Genomic DNA, 18,395 nt, shown 5'->3' on the forward strand with positions numbered 1-18,395 from the left:
AATCGCCCTTCTAGGGATATTTACCCCAAAGACTTAAAATCAGGATCCCAAAGAGATGTTAATATTAGCACACTCGTGTTCGCTGTGGCCAAGAGGAGAAAGCAGCCCGAATCCCCACTGCCAGATGAATGGATAAAGAAGATGCGGTCTAGAGGCACCTGGGTGGCTCAGTGGATTAAGCCTCTGCCTTCGGCTCAGGTCATGGTCTCAGGGTCGAGGGATCAAGCCCCACATCAGACTCTCTGCTTGGTGGGGAGCCTGCTTCCCCCCTCTCTCTGCCTACTTGTGATCTCTCTCTCTGTCAAATAAATAAATAACATCTTAAAAAAAAAAAAAAAGAAGATGCGGTCTAGACGTACAACAGAATAGCGTTCAGTCGTAAGAAAGAAGGGAATTCTGCAATATTGCCACAGCATAGATGAGCCTTGAGGACGTTATGCTAAGTAAAATAAGCCAGTCGCAGGAAGACAGATACTATAGATTCCATTTACATGAGGTAACTAAAGTGGTCTAATTCATCCACTCACAGAGTGGAATGGTGGCTGCCAGGGGCCAGAGGGAGGGGAAATGGGGGCTAGTAATCCTGTGGCATGAAGTTTCAGTGTAACAATATGAAAGCATTCTAGAGATCTGCTCAACAACATGTCTATAGTCATTGGGTATTGTACGCTTAAAATTTTATTAAGAAGGTGGATCACATGTTAAATATTCTCACCACAATAAAATAAAATTTTAAGAAATGTTTTGGAATGACATGGAGGTGATGGTTAGTTGCACAAGGCTGTGAATGTACTTAATACCGCTAAATTAACCGGGCACTTTGAAACAGTTAATTATGTGTCATGTGAATTTCACCTCAATTTGCTAAAAAAAAAAAAAAAGTAATGCGCGCACCCCTTGGGTCATCTCAATGACCTCATTAGCAAGCACCACTGTGCAATTTGGTGCTGAAGTCGGCCCATGCTTATAATCGATTTTCTTTTTTTTTTTTAAAGGCCAAATCTCATCATTGCACAGGGTACAAACAAAGGGGGTGGTTCAGGCAGGGGGGTGGGGTAGAGAACTGAGCCACCCCATACAGAGCCCACGGCAGCCTGTTCAAAGGCCTGCCTCTTGGGAGCAGGGACCATGTTCATGTCGACGGCATCTGTGTGAACTGAGCAAAGTCCACCTCTGTTTATGCCAAATGCCCGATTCCCACAGGAAGTGGGGTTACGAGCCAATATATGCAGATTTCAAAAACACCACTATTTCGCCTTTATCTTCAATCAAACAAGTCAGCTTCCCAGATCCCAAGTGGTGCACTACTGAGACAAACATTTGGGGATTACTCATTGGCAGTCTGGGCTTTCTAATGGGAATGATCAGGATTGCCCTCAAACCAGCCAACTAGCCAACATCATTAATGCCACTCTGTACAGCAAGTTCAGGTGACAGGGGCAGGGGAAACAGAGGAGACTCAGCCTTCTACTATGAACCCAATACTGGCAATTTAGGCGCAGCTTACATCCTTCCAATACATTAACGTTGTTCCTTTGCAATGGGTTGGCTTTCTAGTTTTATTGGGATTTCATGTTTATTTCACAGTTATGGAGAAACTATGTAAATGTGAGGCATTTACATCTAGTTTTGTATTTGTACACATTTAAGTTATTATTCTAATAAGGAAACAAATCAACAAGTAAGGTTTTTATTCTCTTACGTTTTTAAAGGTTTTATTTGAGAGTGAGCGAGAGATCGAGACAGAGAGAGCAGAGAGGGAAAGGGAGAAGCAGACTCCCCACTGAGCAGAAAGCCAATGAGGGACTCGATCCCAGGACCCTGGGGTCATGACCTGAGCTGAAGGCAGAGGCTTAACCAACTGAGCCACCCAAGCACCCCCCATCTTTTCTTTTAAAAGAGAGTGCCCACATTGTGTGCCCAACACTGGGCTCTCTGGTCAGCAGTCTACTTCTCCCTCTCTCTGCCCCTTCCCCCCACTCATGCTTGCTATCACGCTGTCTCAGACAGATAGATAAGATCTACAAATAAATAAATAAATAAAGACTTCAAAAGGGAGTCCACAAAAAAAACCACACCCTGTATGATTCCATGCAAAATGTCCTGAATAAGAAACTCCAAAGATACAGAAAGTAGATCAGTGTGCTGGAGGTAGGGAGTGACAAGTAATAGATACAGAGTATCTTCTAGGGGTTGATGAAAATGTAATCAGACAGTGGAAACAGAGGCAAGACTTTAAATATACTAAAAGCTATTAAATTATGTGCTTTGTTTTTTTTTTAAGATTTTATTTATTGGACAGAAAGAGAGACAGCAAGAGAGGGAACACTCCACAGGGGGAGTGGGAGAGGAAGAAGCTTCCCACTGAGCAGGGATCCCCAGGCCAGGCTCGATCCCAGGACCCCGGGGATCATGACCTGAGCCGAAGGCAGATGCTTAAAGACTGAGCCACCCAGGCGCCCCAAGAAGGATCTTTAAAAAGAAAGGGAAATAAGAACGAAAGACATAAAGACAGAGCACAGACCAAATCTTTTGTAATGTTTGGCTGAAGGAGGAGCAAAAGCTTGAAGGAGGTGTGAGGTTTTAGGGCAGTTTTATTTGGCTGGATTTTTTTTATTTTTTTAAAGATTTTATTTGAAAGAACGTGAGAGAAAGCACAAGCAGGCAGAGGCAGAGGGAGGAGCAGACTCCTTGCTGAGCAGGGATCCCAATGTGGGACTCGATCCCAGGACCCTGGGATCATGACCTGAGCCAGAGGCAGATGCTTAACAACTGAGCCATCGAGGCACCCTGAATTGTGTGCTTTAAATTGGTGAACTGTATGGCATATGAATTCCATCTCAAAACACTATTCTTATTTTGTATTCTTTTTAAGATTTTATTTATTCATTTGAGAGAGAGAGCAAGACAGCACAAACTGGGGGTAAAGGGAGAGGGAGAAACAAACTCCCCACTGAGCGGGGAGCCTGACGCAGGACTCAGTCCCAGGACCCTGAGATCATGACCCGAGCTGAAGGCAAATACTTTCACTATTTTTAAAAGGGGAAGGGCCCACATGTTACCCAGGTTTGAGCAGCACTAAGCTAGAGAAATCACAGGGAAATCAGCAAACCCACCTGTTGCTAGCTTCCTTCCTAGGCTCACTCCCCTCTCCCTCCCCTTAAACCGTCCCCAAAGGCTCAAAGAAAGAGGCTCACAGGAAACCCAAAGCCACAGACAAGCTCATCCTGAAACACAACTCAGGATTCCCATCTCACAGAACTCACATCATACAACAGTAAGACACTATTCTGATTACTACACTAGGAAACACTTGAAAACAATGAAAACAACCGATGTTAGTAAGTATGCCCAGAATGTGAATCCTTTACACGTGCATGGCCATGGTCAGGGAAAGAAGCATGACAATACAGATGCAGAGCCTCCGTAACCCCATCGGCTGGGGTCAGGTAGAGCCAGGCATGTGCAAACCTGAGCCAGGAGGGCCCTCTTCCTCAGGAGGGCCACGGACATCCCCACCTGCACACCCAAGACAGGGGTCCTGTCACCTCGACAAGGTGCAATTTCACTGCAACGAGAAGGGAGGCCTCCAGGGTCGGCCTTTGGTCATCCAAGAAATCCCCGCTCCTGGGCCTATTCCTTCCAGCGCCATGTTATGGAGCCCGGAAGAGGAAGCCCCTGCAGTCGGCTGCCAGTGGGAGGCAGTAGTGACGGAAGCAGGAATGCACATCCACCCAGATGCCCAGCTATCCCCTCGCCCACTCCGAGGATGGTCTGATCTCTTGTGTTCCAGTGCCTCCCTCCTCCAGAAACCTGATCCGAATGGCCCACCTCCAGGAAGCCTTCATTCTATCTCCCCAAAGCCTGGCAGAGCCCCAGCTCCGAGCCAGGGGGAGACGGACACCTGCCTGTTGGACCCAAAACCCCATCTCTGGCCCGGCGGCTCCCAAGGATATGGCTCCAGCGGCAGTGCTGGGACCCTCCCCAAGACCAATGGCTAATAAGGGAAAAAGCAGCCCCAGGGCCATGGCCCCGGTGTAATTGACAGCCCCAAATCAAAACTACACAAATTCACCAGAGGCACAGAAGAAATGCTGAGGGATACTCAGCAAACTGTGGGCGGTGTTCTCTCCAGTGAAGACAAGACGGGGGTGAGGGGCGGGGGAGATTCCCATCGTACTCTCTGGGTGAAGCTACTACTTGAATCTTTCATGAACATAACTACTTTATATTCTTTTTTCATTGACATTTTCAAAAGCAGGGTGGGCAGGCATCTCCTGGGAACCTGATAAGCAATAAGCAGTCCCCCTCACCCCACCCACACACAGCCTGGAATACTACTCAGCAGTCAAAAAGGAAGGCATGGCAGAAGTGTCCAGCAATGTGGGCACATCTCAAGGGCATGTGGAGCAGGGAAGCCGGACAGGAGACGAGCCATGCTCTGAGTCCATTTATGCGACAATCTAAGAAAAGCAAAACCAGAGGGACAGAAAGAACCTAAGTGGGCCCAGGCCCAGGGGTGGGAGTGGTGTCTGGCTGCATCACGGCTCGAGGAACCCTCCAGTGGTGAAGGGCTCTCAGACTTGACTGAGGTGTTGGCTGCACGTTCCCAGCAGTTACCAGCACTCATGCGGCTGTGCACTTAGAATCCATGAACTTTGTGGCACATACACCTCCGTAAGGCTTTTTTCGGGACGCCTGGGTGGCTCAGTCGTCTGAGCGTCGGACTTTGGCTCAGGTTATGATCCCAGGGTCCTGGGATCGAGCCCCGCATTGGGTTCCTTGCTCTGTGGGGAGCCTGGTTCTTCCTCTCCCTCTGCCCTACCCCCGCCAATACACACACTCTCTCTCTCAAATAAATAAATAAAATCTTTTTTTTTTTTTAATTTTTTAAAGTAAGGCAGAGGTGAGAATGGGAGAATGGGAATTAGCTGCTCCGTGGGGCCAGGTTTTCCTTTGGGTTAAGGAATACATTTTGGAACCTGACAGAGCCAGTGATCAAACGACACTGTGAATGGACAGTTCACTGAAATGTACACTTGAAAATAATTAACTTTATGTCAAGTGAAGATCACCTCAATTAAAAAAATTTTTTTTTTTTTTTAGGGAGGGAGGGAGGGAAAAAATTATTATGCCCATTTTGCAGATGGGAAATTGGGCTCCAAGGCAGCTGTGAAATCTAGTCCAGGGCTTATCCACCCCAGGCCCAGCTCAGGGCCCAGTAGAGAGTAGCACCGCAGCTCCCTCAAGGACTCTGCACCTCGGGGGCCCGATCTCCAAGGAAGACCCTTCTCTCTGAGGCATCTGGAAACCAGAGCTTCCCAGTAGGCCTTGGAGTGAGCCAGTGGCACAGCCCCTGCCAGAGACCTCTACAGCCCATGAGGCTCCATCCAAAGGCAAGGCAGCAGGCACACACCCACGGAGCAGGGGGTCAAACTGAGGCTGAAGAACTGCTGGGCCAGGATATGGGCGGGGAGGAGCCGGCATCAGACCCAGCCTGGATGAGGTCTTGTAGGCCCTGCCAACCAGGGCCCTGGGGCTCTAATGGAGGGCTGCCCTGGAGACTTAAACAGGTCAGCACCCACTTCAGGGACCCCAGGAGGAAGGACTCAGTAACTACAGGGTAGCAGTTAAAGGGGACACATCCAGCCATCACTCTGTGACCGGCAGGAGAGGGTTAACGTTGCCATGGGGTCTACAGTTCCCGGGAAAAGAAAGGAAAAGAGGAGGGAAACTCCCTTCTGTGCTTTCTAAACATCAACAATCTTCAAAACATCCAAGCGTCCCTGTCCTCCACTCTGAGGAAGGACTGGACAGAGGCCACACAGCCTGCAGGCAGACAGGCCCTGAGGTTCAGCAGGCAGCCGAGGCTGGCAAGGCCAAGGTCACCCGAGGTCACCTACCTCTCTCCTCCTGCATGGGGCCAACCCAGACTCTTGGCAATGGGGCTGTTCCTCATGGGCGAGGGCGGGAGGCTGAACGGTGGACCCACAGTGCTCCCAGCACCACACCCTCCCTTCTGGAATTTCTAAAAGCCCTACCTCCCTGGGAGCCCACAGGGTCAGCATGACACACCCAGTTCCCAGATGCTCCCTGATGCCTGCCTTGGGCATGTAGGTAACCCCAGATGCCCTGTGTCTCACTCGTCGGAGGACCCCAGCCAAGAAGGGGCACCCCTCGGAGATAAAGCCAGTCCATACGCCAGTTAGAGGAAACATACAGAACACGTTAACAAGGTCCCAGAATTCCACCATTAGACATTTAATCCTTAGGAAAAGCTAAGGAGTTTTCAACGGCTTCAGTTCATTCCCAAGTCGGGGGACCTATTAACCCCCGGGTATCTTAACTAAGAGCAAAAATAGGCATGTTCCTGGGGCAGGAGCAGTCTGGAGCCCCAGCTCAAAAACAAGGGCCCCCAGGGAGGGCTGGCAGGCATTTCTAAGTGGCAGGAGGGTCTCTGGAGAATGAGGGGACAGCAAATATGACTCCTAAAAGGGAAGTGAGAGGCACAGAATTCTGGTGGGCCTCCAGCTTGTGTCCGAACAGGGAAACCAGGGCTGCCTCTGAGCCCAGAGTGGGAGGGACAGAAGGTCCCAGCATACAAGGGCTTTCGTGACAGGGCGAGAGGCTAAGTGTGGGTCCCCTCCCCAGGCGCATGGATCTGCTCACGTTCCTAAACACACCAAGCTGTCACCCCTCTGCACAGGCTGCTTTTTCTGCTTGGGAAGCCTTCCCTCACCTTTGCAAACTCTTATCCATCCTTTGAAGCCCGCCTAATGCATCACCCCACCCCCAGGCAGGTCATTCCCTCCCTCCAGCTCCCATCACAGCTAGTACAGGCCCTGGGAAGGTGCCCATCAGGTATGGTATAATGTATGCATGTGCCTCCATCACCCAGCAGGGACTGGGTCTCTCTCACCTGTGGTCCCCTGTACCTCATACTGAACCCAGGGCCAGGAACCCCCATCGAGAAGCTTGCATACTGGTGCCTTCTGACCAGGAGGCACCGTGCAAGCCAGACTGGCCTCACCCATCTCCCCCTCTGCGGAGAAAGCAGTAATCACGGTAATCACAGTAGCCCCCCAATGTTCATGGAGCACTTACTAGGAGCTGCACGTGACCCCACAGACTCTCCAGGCACCACCTCCTTTCATCCTTGTGACATCCCTCTAAGCAAGTTACTAGCATTAACCCTGCTACACAAGGAAATCAGGCACAGAGAAAGTAAGTGAGCTGCCAGGGGCGCACAGCTAATGTGTGTGGGACCCGAAATTCACACCCTAGTGGTATGGTTCCAGAACCTGTGTTCTTAGCCACTGCAGATCCACTGGCAGGTAGGAAGATGATCAGGGAGCTGGTGACAATCTCTGAGTGGAAGAGGAACTTGGAGATTTGAATGGTCAGTGCTTCCCAGGCCTTCTCTTTCCCCATGTCCCAGCCAAAAACCCAAGAAGAGGCTGCTGCTGCTCCCAGGCCCGCTCCTGTGGGGAGAGCCAGCTGCAAGAAACATAAAAGGGCCGGCAAGCACCTTGGCCCATACCGGGGAGGCACACGGCTCCCCGCTGGGAGGCAGACCCATGATCTGGGCCTATTCTTAGCAAACCACTGGCTGCCCTCCCAGAGGCCTGGCAGGCAGCAGGCCCAAGCCTCCATACGCCCTGCCTGCCATTTCCTGACCCTGCGTGTGGACGGTCCATGGGACTGAGGAGTGGCTGGTGGGCAAGGGTTGAGGACAAAGCCCCCAGCTTTCCAGTGAAGGGTGCCTGCCTGCCCAGCTTCCCACGGCCCGCCACCTGGCTTCCAACGCAGCTCTGGGGGGTCCTGGCCATGGGGGAAGGCTCGTAATCAAAGCTCCACTGACAGTACTCCCTCTGTGCCATATCCTGGGCCACAGGCCTTCTACTGATTTTCTCCCATTTAACCCTCAAAACACCCTCAAGGGCTAGGGGGTCTCTGGCCCCATTTTAAAGATGAGGAGTTTGGGGCTAAAGGTAAATTAATTCAGACAAATTAAGTAACTTGCCCAGGGCTGTGCAGTGAGTTAGTTTCAAACTGGGTCTAGACGTCATGCTGGCTCCCAGTCTCCAGGTTGGGCAGAACAGAAGTGATGACAGCCAGAAAGTGGGGGCCCCCTTCCCTGGCCAAGCCCAGGGCTGAGGGGAGGGAACACCTGAGGGCAACAGTCTCATCTCAACTTCCCCACACCGTCTGCCTTTTCTTTTCCATAAGAATGGTCCCTTCCTGGGCACCTCGTTGGCTCAGTCAGTACAGCCCATGACTTTCAATCTGAGTGTCTTGAGTTCGAGTCCCACGTTGGGTGTAGAGATTAGTTAAAAAAATAAAAAAAAAAAAATGGTCCCTTCCCTGCCAGAGACCCTCACTCGGGTATGGGCTCAAAAGAAGAGCCCCCAGCCAGGTTTCTTCCCTACACAAACCACACAGCCTCACTTCAGGAAACTTCTGGAAACCCAAGGAAGATGAGATTTAAAGGTTCAAGGAGCCCTTACTGGTGCTTACGGCATGCACCTAGCCCTGTAACCTAGGGAGTGGGGAGGTCAAATGACTCTCAGAGTACAAGAGAGAACACCAAGCCCTTTGAGGGCTTCAAACCCCAGTGGAGACCTAGAAACACAGCCACACCGCAGATCACCTACACCACTACCACCTGAAATGGGACAACTTCCTGCTGCCACACAGAATCAAAGGGATAACCGAGCAGTGCACTCCTCAGGCTACATCCCGGAACCCACCTGTCCTTGTCCGGGCCTTCTTGTCGGGTGACTCAGCAGGTATATGTGTCCATTTCCCCAGGAGCCCTCAGCCAACTCCCAGTCTGCCAGGTACTCAAGCCACATCCTTGGGACTCCATGTCTAGTGTCTGAATGTCAGCTCACATCCGTGCCCGTCATCCATATGCCCACCCATCATACATCTGCCTCTCGTGTGGGAAGATTCCAGGGCCCCCTGCCCCGGGAGACCTAATCTGCTTACACAGTGTCTGTGGCCCATGTGCGGTCCACGTTTATATGTCCCCGGCCCACATCTGTATCCCTAGGTTGCTTGCCCACCTCTGTCACCTTCCTGTGTCCGTCTTCATTCACATCTGCATCCGCTTCCCCTCAGTCTCTGCCCACATCGCTGTAGACCCAAGCACACTCACATCTCTGGGCACACCAGTGTCCCCCACCCGGGCCTGGGTGACCCGTGTGTGCCGATGGCTTGGAGGTGGGTGGGTGTATTCACAGAAGTGCTCACGATCCCAGCCACGGGCCGTGGGGTGAGCAACACCCTCTCCCAGAACAGTGCTCAAAGCCATGCGCACAATGCCACCTCCGCAAAGCGATCCAGAAAAGCAGAAACCTGCCAGGGACGATGGGGTAGGGGGCAGAGCCCCCAGACAGAGCAGAACCTCAGAGTGAGGTAAGCGCTGCCCTGGGACCACCCACATCAAGCCAGCCCTGTCCTACCCACCCCCCCACGCCTCCATCACCCCAACTTCAATACCTGATGGCCAGCAAAGACAGACAGCCTATCTGTGCTCACAGGAAACCCTGGCTCAGGGCCTCCAGCCTTCCAACCTCATCCACAGCCCCCTGCAATAGAGGCTCTTCAGAAATGAAGTGTGGACTTCCTCCCTCCCGGCCTCTGAGCCTCCCTCCCATAAGGCTAGACCTAGACCTCAAACCTCAGAGGCCCCGGGGAAGCTGGGGGAGTCCCATGCTTGGCCTAACTCCAAAAACCAAAAGGGTTTCTTCAGAAATCTACCAGCGGGAAAAAACCTGAGAGTGGGGCTGGGGACACATAGAGGCAAGGAAATCTCTGGAACCCCTTTCTGCAACCTGTGCACAGAGGTGGAGACGTCCTCACGAGGAGCACGATAACAGGGAGGAGAGGGCTATGGTGCTAGAACATTTTAAACAGATTTAAACATATGCATATGATTGCCTGAGAATGGGATCCCAGCACCCACCCCATCCCCCGCCCCAGCAATGGCAGCCTACATCACTTATGTAGGAATTAATCATGCGGAGCCTCTTGGCATTTCCGCTATTATTAGTCCGGGACTGGTATGGAAAGCCTGTATCAGCAAACTTTCTGTCCGTTTGTCTTGCATTCCCCATAGGGCCGAGCCACCTGAGGACAGCACCCTGAGTCCTCCCACACTCCCATTCTCCCCAGCAGAGCCAGGGGCCTGGCATGTAAGAGGTGCTCGGTCACTGGGTCCAGCCGCTGGACGCGGAAGCCAAGGACTGGGTGCCTAGACCTTTGGTTGGGAGAGTAAAGAGTGCCAGAAGCTTCCTGAGGCCAGGACACTTTCTTCCATCTCCAATTCCCCAAGAGGTAAGAACAGGTATCAACCATGCTGGCCACTTTTGAGTCAGGTGCAACAGCTCTCCCACACCCCACTCTGCTGACAAGTCACTGACTCTTCAGGAAAAAACTCTGAAGATGAAAAGGGATTCTCCCCCGAGACCCAGGCCTGCAGAGGGACAGGGCGGGAGGGGCTCAGAATCAAAGCTTGAGCCCACTGGGACCTCATAACTTTAACCAGCTCCGTGGGCCTCAAGCCACTTAAAGATGTGTCCAGGGACCCCATGCATGGATCGAAAGTCGGCTTCCCTGCTTCCCTCCTCCCAACTGCGCAGTGAGGCCGCTCAGGCACCGTGCCCCAGGCCTTGCCCTCAAAAGGGGCGAAAACCTTGGCGGAGGAGAGAGATAGCCCAGCGCCCGGCAAACAACCTAATAACCGCCCACTCTTTATTGAGGTCCCCACTTCTCTCCCAGGCACCAATACCGTGCGGGTTTGGATGGGAGCCCAGAGCCTCTCCTCTCCGGGAGCCCAGGAGGCGTGCACAGCCGGGGGATGGCGAGTGGGTGGTCTGAGCCGCCCCAGGAAAGGGGGTGCCCGGGGGACTCCGGATCTGCCCTCCCATCGCCAACCCCGGGTCCGGACGCGTGGATACCTGCCAGCCCGCGGCTCCGGGGAGCATCCGCGCTCCTGTGGCTGGTGCGCAGCGCCCAGACTGCGGGCGCCAAGACAGGCAGCGGCTGGGCGCGCCCCGCGCGGGCTCCGGCTCGCTCCTCCCAACTTCCCCAGCCCATCCGTGGGCAGAGGCGGCTCCGGAGGCGGGCAGGCCGGGCGCAACGAGGAGAAGCCAAGAGAACCTCAGCCCGCGCTCGCTGGTGCTGGAAGATGCGCGTCCCAACCCCAGCGCGCAGCTCGGCTTCCCGCGCCCCGCGCCCCCCGGCCGAGAGGCGGACCCGGCCCGGCCGCCAATCACCGCTCCCGCCCCCAGCCAGCCCGAGCCCCCGCCCCAGCCGCCGCGGGGGCGGGGGGCTCGGATTTAAAGACACACTCACCCAAGCCGCGTCGGGATTGGCATCCCAGAGCCGCGGCTCGGGGGCGGGGAGGGAACGGCTGGCCCCACCTTCTCCGGCCCCGCTTCCTCTCTCTGCCCGCCCACCCCGCGCTGGGAGGAAAAGTTTGGGGCGGGGGAGACTGCATGAGAAGCCAGTTCCTCTTCCCTTGTCATTAGTTCGGCTCCTGCTGGAAGATGCCCAAACCCTCCATGCAGCCTCCCCGGCTGGAGAGAGAAGCGAATGCTCTCGGCGCCACACCCCCTCCCAGACTCCAGCTCTCCCCGGCGATCGGCGGGCCGGAGCTTCCCTCGCCCTTCTCTGCTGTTTAAAGCCCGGCCGCCCGTGCCTCGGGGGTACTCCGATGAGCATCGGGGAGCCTGAATAAATGCCTCACTGTGCTGAGAACCTGAGCGAGACGATCGCCGTGTCCGGGCCTCAGCCACTCCAGTGTCAGCGACCGTAGAGCAGACTGTCCGCTCAGCCGTGGGCTTCTCCCAAGCCCTGGACGCCCCTCAGACCCGAGGCTTAAAGGGATGAGGGAGGCAGAAACTTCGGAAGGGGAGGGGACCCTCCGCCCCCACCCCCATGAGTGGGGGGCGGTGACTCCCACTATCCCCGCCCCTTAGGTGCCGGATTCTCACTCCCCACGCCCCAGCCGCCCACGCAGGCCGGTGGATGGCACGCCTCCGCCGGCACCCACGTGCGTTCACTCTCTCCCCGCGGCTTCCCTCCAGGAGATCGGATTTGTTGTGATTAGTGAGTCACTTCCTCCCTCTCTCCACACTCGGGAAATCCTTCTTCCTCACCTGTCACTATCTGTCTGGCCCCCACTCAGGACAGGAGCAGGAGGTGGGGGAGCCGGATCTACCCAGGACGAACGCAGCGCTGCCCTCACCTCTTTCCAGAGTGAGGCCAGAGGGCGCTGGGCTGGAAGAGAGGCACGCAGCCCCCCAGGTCAGCCCTGGGAATGAATGAGAACAAAAGGAGTAGTTGTGGTTTGTGGTTCTCTTATCCGGCCTCCAGCACCCAGGTTTCAAATGCTACATTCACCTAGATGATTTTATGAAATAAGTACTGTGACTTAATATCACCCCTATTGTAGTGGATGGGGAAACTGAGGCCCAGAGAAGACTTGCCTTCCACTGCAGGCCTGCCTCTGCTGCACCCAAGATATGCCAAAAGAAGGGAAGAGGAAGTCCAGGAGGGGCCAGAGAAGCCTCTTAACCACCTTGAGAGTCCAAGCTAGGCTCAGATGGGCTCACAGTCTACTGGCTATGTGGTGTGGGAAACGTGACATAAGCTCTTTTTCCCCACGTTCCTCCCCCCTAAGCAGGCCTGTCTGCCTTCAAGGAAGTGTCTAGGGCTAGCAAGTTGCACATGGTACGCTCCATTCTTGGGCACCATTCCTTTCCTTCCTCCTCTTGCCACAACCCCATAACACCCCACCCGCTGCCCGATCCCCCACTGATGCCTGATACCCCTGCCTGCCATCCCGAGGGTGCCGCGTTCCTGGATACTTGTCCCTAGAGGCTGGGGCTAAAGTAAGGGTGCTTACCCCCACACTAGCATAAGCGCACACAGAAACACACACACGCATGCGCGTGCATGCATGTGCACATAAATACACAAATGTGCATACATGCTGCTCACCCTCCCTCACTGTCCAGCAGAGGCCGGGGGCTGTGTCTGTGTTTATTCCTCTAGACTGAGCTCCCGGAAGACAAAATTCTGACTGGTCCCCAGCGCAGTGCCGAACTCCTCCATTTGTATCCACCATGCACACAGTAGGTGTTCTTGTTGAATCAAGCAGAAAACCCCAGGGCAGAGGTGTCCCCAGGAGAGCCAACCATCGCAGCCCTTCTAGCTCCAACAGACAGCCCTGAGGCTCGGCTGGTAGATCCCAGAAGGAAAGGGCTGGAGGCCTGAAGGTGTTTCAGTGTCACACCAGGGAGTCCACCGGACCACAGTGCCCAGTCTCACTAGCCCACCCCCAACCCCTGAGGTTCCGCCAAGTCCCTGCTGGTCATGAGGCTGGGGGCCCCCCCAGCCACAAGAAAGGCTCAGGACCAGAGAGGTCCCACCCTGGGTCTGGGAGGAAGAGAGGGCTGAATACTGAAGGAGAGAAGAAGGAAGGGACATAGAGCAGCCCTAAGTATGAACTAGAGAAGACACTCTGTTCTCTCCCAGCCCAAAGCAGGAGGGAAGAATCCTTTGTGCCAACTCTTTCAGCCCAAAAGGCCCCAGAAGCTTCCTGAGAGATCCAGACGCTCAGAGCAGAAGCCCAAAAGTCCCTGGGAAAGGATCAATGGTCCTAGAAGAGGACCTCAAAAACTAAAGGGCTCAGGACCTACACCCACTCTGCTGGCACACCCCGCCCCCAGCGCTATGACTACCCCACATTCCCCACGCACCAGCACCTAAGACATCACCTCATGACTTAAAGAATGCCAGGGCCCCACTGACAGCCCTGTAACAAGTGTGTGTACTTGTGTGTGCATACGTATGTGCTTGTGTTGTTCATGTGTAAGCTCACGTCTGCAGAGATGTGAATAAGGGTATATGTGTGCACAAGTGTCCAATGGGCATGAGTGTGGACATGCAAGTGAGCACGTGTGTGTAGGTGAGTATGTGTAGCACACACACAAACCAACCTACCGCAGCCCAAAGCTACAAAGAATAGCCAGTAACAGCCAGTAACCCCACTACTCACACTCCCAAAACTGTCTGTAGCTTCCAAAGTCCCTCTGCCCAAGCCAGCCGGTGCTGGTGCTGTCGGAGGAGAGCTCCCACGTCCAGTCCCTGCACAGAAACATAGGCTGTGGGAACCCCAGTTCCCTCATGGGAACTCTCAAGCCAAGAGTTATTCCCTGACAAGATCAAATGACTTGCAGGGAGGCAGAGGAGCTGAGTTCAAACCAGCAAAGATGAGACTAGACGAAAGATGAGAAACAGGCCTCTCTCTGCTCTGCTCTGCTCTTTACTCCCTTTCAAGCCCACCACAGGCCACAGGAGGGTGGGGCTGAGGCAAGGACAGAGTCAGGGTGGGAAGCCAACCTAACCTTGCTCCCCAGGGCACTGCTTTGGTCTCAACCTGGGACCTACATGGGCCCGCGAGGCTGGGGGTGTCATAGAGCCTGCAGTCTTCCCCCTGAGCCATGAGGCCTCTGAGGCTCAGGTAATCAGACATCTACTGTCTGAGTCCCAGCATAGTCCAATTTCCACCTGCCCTGGCTGCCTGAGGTCCTGCTGCACCTGTCTGGCCTTCTAGGCCCACTGCCCCATCTCCAGGATGTGGCAGCCCTCTTCTGTTCAATCCCGTTCCATGTACGGCCCAGGCCTTACAGACCTGGTCTTCGAGCAGGGCAGACGTGCCCTGTATCCAGCCTCCGTAATGTTCTCTACCCTAAAAGTCCCCACATTTTTCAAGTCTCATTGTCTTCATTTGCAAAATGATGTGAGTGGTTCCTGCCTCCCAGGAGTGTCTGGAGGAATGAGGGGGTGCCTGGTACTCAGCCAGAGCTCACCGAAGGCACCTCTTGATAGCGTTACGATTAGTGCCACCCGCGGTTTGCGCTCTGACCCAGCCCTGAACCTGCCAGGGTAGAGGGGTTCTTCAAGGCTGAGTTCGCATTCCATCTCCTCCAGGCAGTCTTCCCTGCTGACAGGATCACTCTCTGCTCTGGACTCTTTCCCCTTCGCCTCTGTGCAGGGCCCTGGACCTAAGCACCCCCACCTGACACAGAACCCGTGTTCAGTAATTGACATCATAGTTACCAGCAGGATCATTAATTTCGTTGCTTGTACTCTTTCAGGTTCAAGGATGACATCTCCCATGACTGAAATTCACACACTGGGCTCCAACTTTTGTGACCGACACTTGAAGTAAGAAATACATTTTACATATGTTAATTAACTTGAATTTAAATAAAATCTTGGAAGAAAAAAAAAGAAATGCATTTTACTTGGGGACCACCACCTACACAAGAGCCATAAAAACGTGTGTGGGTCACAACAAAATGCTTAACCTTCTGTGTGTGATGTCTAGTCTATCCTGTTTACTTGGCTTTTGGTTTTTCTTACTGCAGTACACAAAACTGATTTCACCTGGGACCTATGTGTGAAAATGCTGTCCCCAAGGGCAGGAAGACCTCTCCTCCCTCCCTGACTTCAGTGCCTAACTGAAGACTGCCCAGGACATATGAGAGGAAGCTCATTCTGTCTCCAGAACTTTCCTCAAGAATGACAGAAAGAGTGCTCCATCAGAAGAAGAAAGAAAAGGGAGAAGGAATCCTGGTTCGTTCATTCAACAAATATTTCATTCATTTATTCATTCAGTTGGTTGGTCGGTCAGTCAGTCAACAAATATTTACTATATACCTTCTCTGTGCCAACCCCTGTGGTTGGCCCTGAGCAGGGAAAGAGGCAGACAAGGTCCTGCCTTCATGGGGTTGACACTTCTGTAAGATGAGGGTGAGGGATACCGTGAACAAGTAAACAAAAAAAGAAGAAAGATCATTCTGGAGGGACTCACACTATGAAGAAAATAGCACAAGAGATCGGTCTAGAGGAGGGTACTGCAGGGCTGCCTTAGAAATGATGGAGGCCTCCGAGCCTCTGGTGGCCGTCTATTAAAGGACAACAGTGACAATTACCTGAGCCGGTGACTGTGGGCCTCAAGTGGGGCAATGAATTCACCGCCCTGCACAGAGCGGCCTGTGTGACCCCCATTATCAGAGGAAATAGCAAGGCCTGGTTTGAAGGCAGGTCGTGATCAGCTGCATGCAGCATTGCCGTGGGGTCCAGAGGAGGATGAGGGGACAATGACAACTACAGCACAAGCCCGGGACCCACACTTCTGTATGGACCTGCCTTTCCGCATTCTGCCCCTGCCTCCCCACTCCCACCCTGCCTACCAGAACTCGGCCTGGCTCAGTCTGAGCTATCCTCTCTCTAAAAGCTAAACACTGGAAAGCTAACTGTCTTCTGGTGGGGCGTCCCAGACCACCCAGGGCGTGGTACCCCGTGCCCCCACACCTAGCGGCTTTCACCACCAGACCCTGTGCTTTGAAGTGCTCTCAGCTGATCAGACCTCGCCTGCCCACGAACCCGGGTGCTGGATCCCACAAGACAGCAAGAGGGTGCAGATGGGAAACCAGCCCCAGGGAATGCTGCAGGGTCCAGGTCTGTCCAGCTAGGGCAGAGACGGCTCTGGGGGAAGACACTGTCCTTAGGGATCTGCAGGTGATAGGGAGGACCCTGTCTCATGCATCCAAGCTCTGTGTGACAATGTTCTCTAAGTACCTACAAGAACGCCTGACCCTGGGCTCGGGGCACATAGATAAGCAGGATCCCACCCGCCCTAGGTGCTCACCAACCTGTGGCAGAGGCAGACAAGGAAATTGATCATCAGTGCCGTATTTCCTGCGGGAGGCCGTGGGATCCGGGTGCTGGGGGAGCAGGGACCGGGGCACTCAGCATGACCTTCCAGGTCAGCTCGGGGTGCAATGAGTGCCCTCCCAGGGCCCTGCCAACTCCAGCCACGTACAGCAATTCGTTCCTGTGTGCAATTCGGCATCAGACAGACCTGACTTTTAATTCAGTTTCTGCCCCTTGTTAGCTGTGTGACCTCAGGGAAGTCTCTGAGCCTCTGTTTCCACATCTATAAAATGGGAATAGTCACATCTACCTTGACAGGGTTTTTAAAGCTCTTAAAAATGAGTAGTTGGAGAAGAAGCTCAGTACCTACCAGCAGTTGTGGCTACTGTCGCCATCAGAAGATTCCTCCGAGGCCTTGTTCCAAGGCCTTCCCTAGCCAAGGCTTGCTTGGTGCCTCCCTAGAACATTCAGGGAAACCCCTGCCCCCACTGCTATCAGGAAGGAGCTCCCAGTGGCCTTGTGGTGGGTCTCGCAGCAGAATCCCAGGCCCTGGACACCGGGAATAATGAGGCAGGAGGTGGGGGGAGCGTGAGAGGGGGTCTGCCAAACCCTGCGGCAAGGAGATCATCTACTCCTGAATAAACAGGCTGTCACCCCTTCCCTCCCTCCCTCTCTTTCCTTTAAATAACCCAGATCTGTTGCCCAGTTGTCTCCAAGCAACGTCACTTGGGTTCCCAAGGATGCCTCTCTCTGACAGAGTCCTTTAAGAAGATGCGTAGGGGAGGTGGGGGGCAGGGCGGGGGTGAAGGGAGCTACAGAGGCCCGACGCAGCGTCTTCCCAGGACCTCCGAGCAGCAAGCTCCTGGGCTGCCCCTTCAGCACGCCAGTGGGCAGGGCTGGCTTACCAGGCCCTTTCCAGGAGAGACGGAGGCCCCCAGACTTACAGGGAAGGTCTCAGGCTCCAAGCAGCTCGGGACACACAGGAGCCAGCTGAACGCCTTGGCAAGTTCGCTAGCTCAGGTTCAGCCTCCTGGGCTCTAGTCTCAGCGTCAGTACTCACTAGCTGTGTCGTCCCAGCCCGGTCACTTACCCTCTCAGAGCCTCAAAGAACCTTAGTGCTAGAAGACAGCTTCTGGCGGTGGGGGGTGGGGTAGGGAAGGGGCACTGTTCACACCTTCCAATGACATCTATCCAAATGACAACCATACAGACTGCTTCGGTGGCTGCACCTCCAGGAGTTCCACCTATACTTGCACACACGCACAAACGGACACATGGACAGGGGTGCGCGTGCTTCGCCATGGTGAAAGAACGAGAACAAACAAAACATCCGTGGACAGAGAGCTGACGGCTAGCTAGACTGCAGCTTCCAGAAACAGGAACTACCATGCCGATGTCTTAAAATATGAGGTAGGTGTATGTGGGCTGATGGGAAAGGATGCCTAGAGCCTGGAGTAAGGTCCACACGTGGACGTGGACACGACGGTCAAGGCAGGGCTGTCCGTGACGGTGCGGGGCTGGAGTCAGCCTCAGAGGAATGGGTAAGTCACATGGATTTCAACCACGGAATCCTGTGCAAGTTGCACCCAACAATCCAGGGGTACACAAGGAAGTGCAGAGCGAGTGTGAAAATGCAATATTCTGGGATAAACTAAGAA

At 54.0% G+C, this 18,395-nt stretch overlaps 1 protein-coding gene across 5 annotated transcripts in view; it reads right to left on the reverse strand.

Moving 5' to 3' along the window:
• PALD1 (phosphatase domain containing paladin 1) overlaps positions 1-17,388 on the reverse strand; it is a 74,997-nt gene extending 57,609 nt beyond the window's left edge. For 2 of the 5 annotated variants that reach the window (XM_032841216.1, XM_032841223.1), the window contains exon 1: positions 10,965-11,235. The gene's annotated coding sequence lies outside the window, so the exon portion shown is untranslated. Of the gene's footprint in view, positions 1-10,964; positions 11,236-11,361; positions 11,381-17,107 lie in introns of those variants that run through there. The other 3 variants (XM_032841206.1, XM_032841199.1, XM_032841191.1) reach the window with 3 other exon arrangements.
• Positions 17,389-18,395: the final 1,007 nt, after the last annotated feature.

Source organism: Lontra canadensis, unplaced genomic scaffold, assembly GCF_010015895.1.
Source record: "Lontra canadensis isolate GAN:19392208 unplaced genomic scaffold, GSC_riverotter_1.0 scaffold3, whole genome shotgun sequence".
Lineage (NCBI taxonomy): Eukaryota > Metazoa > Chordata > Mammalia > Carnivora > Mustelidae > Lontra > Lontra canadensis.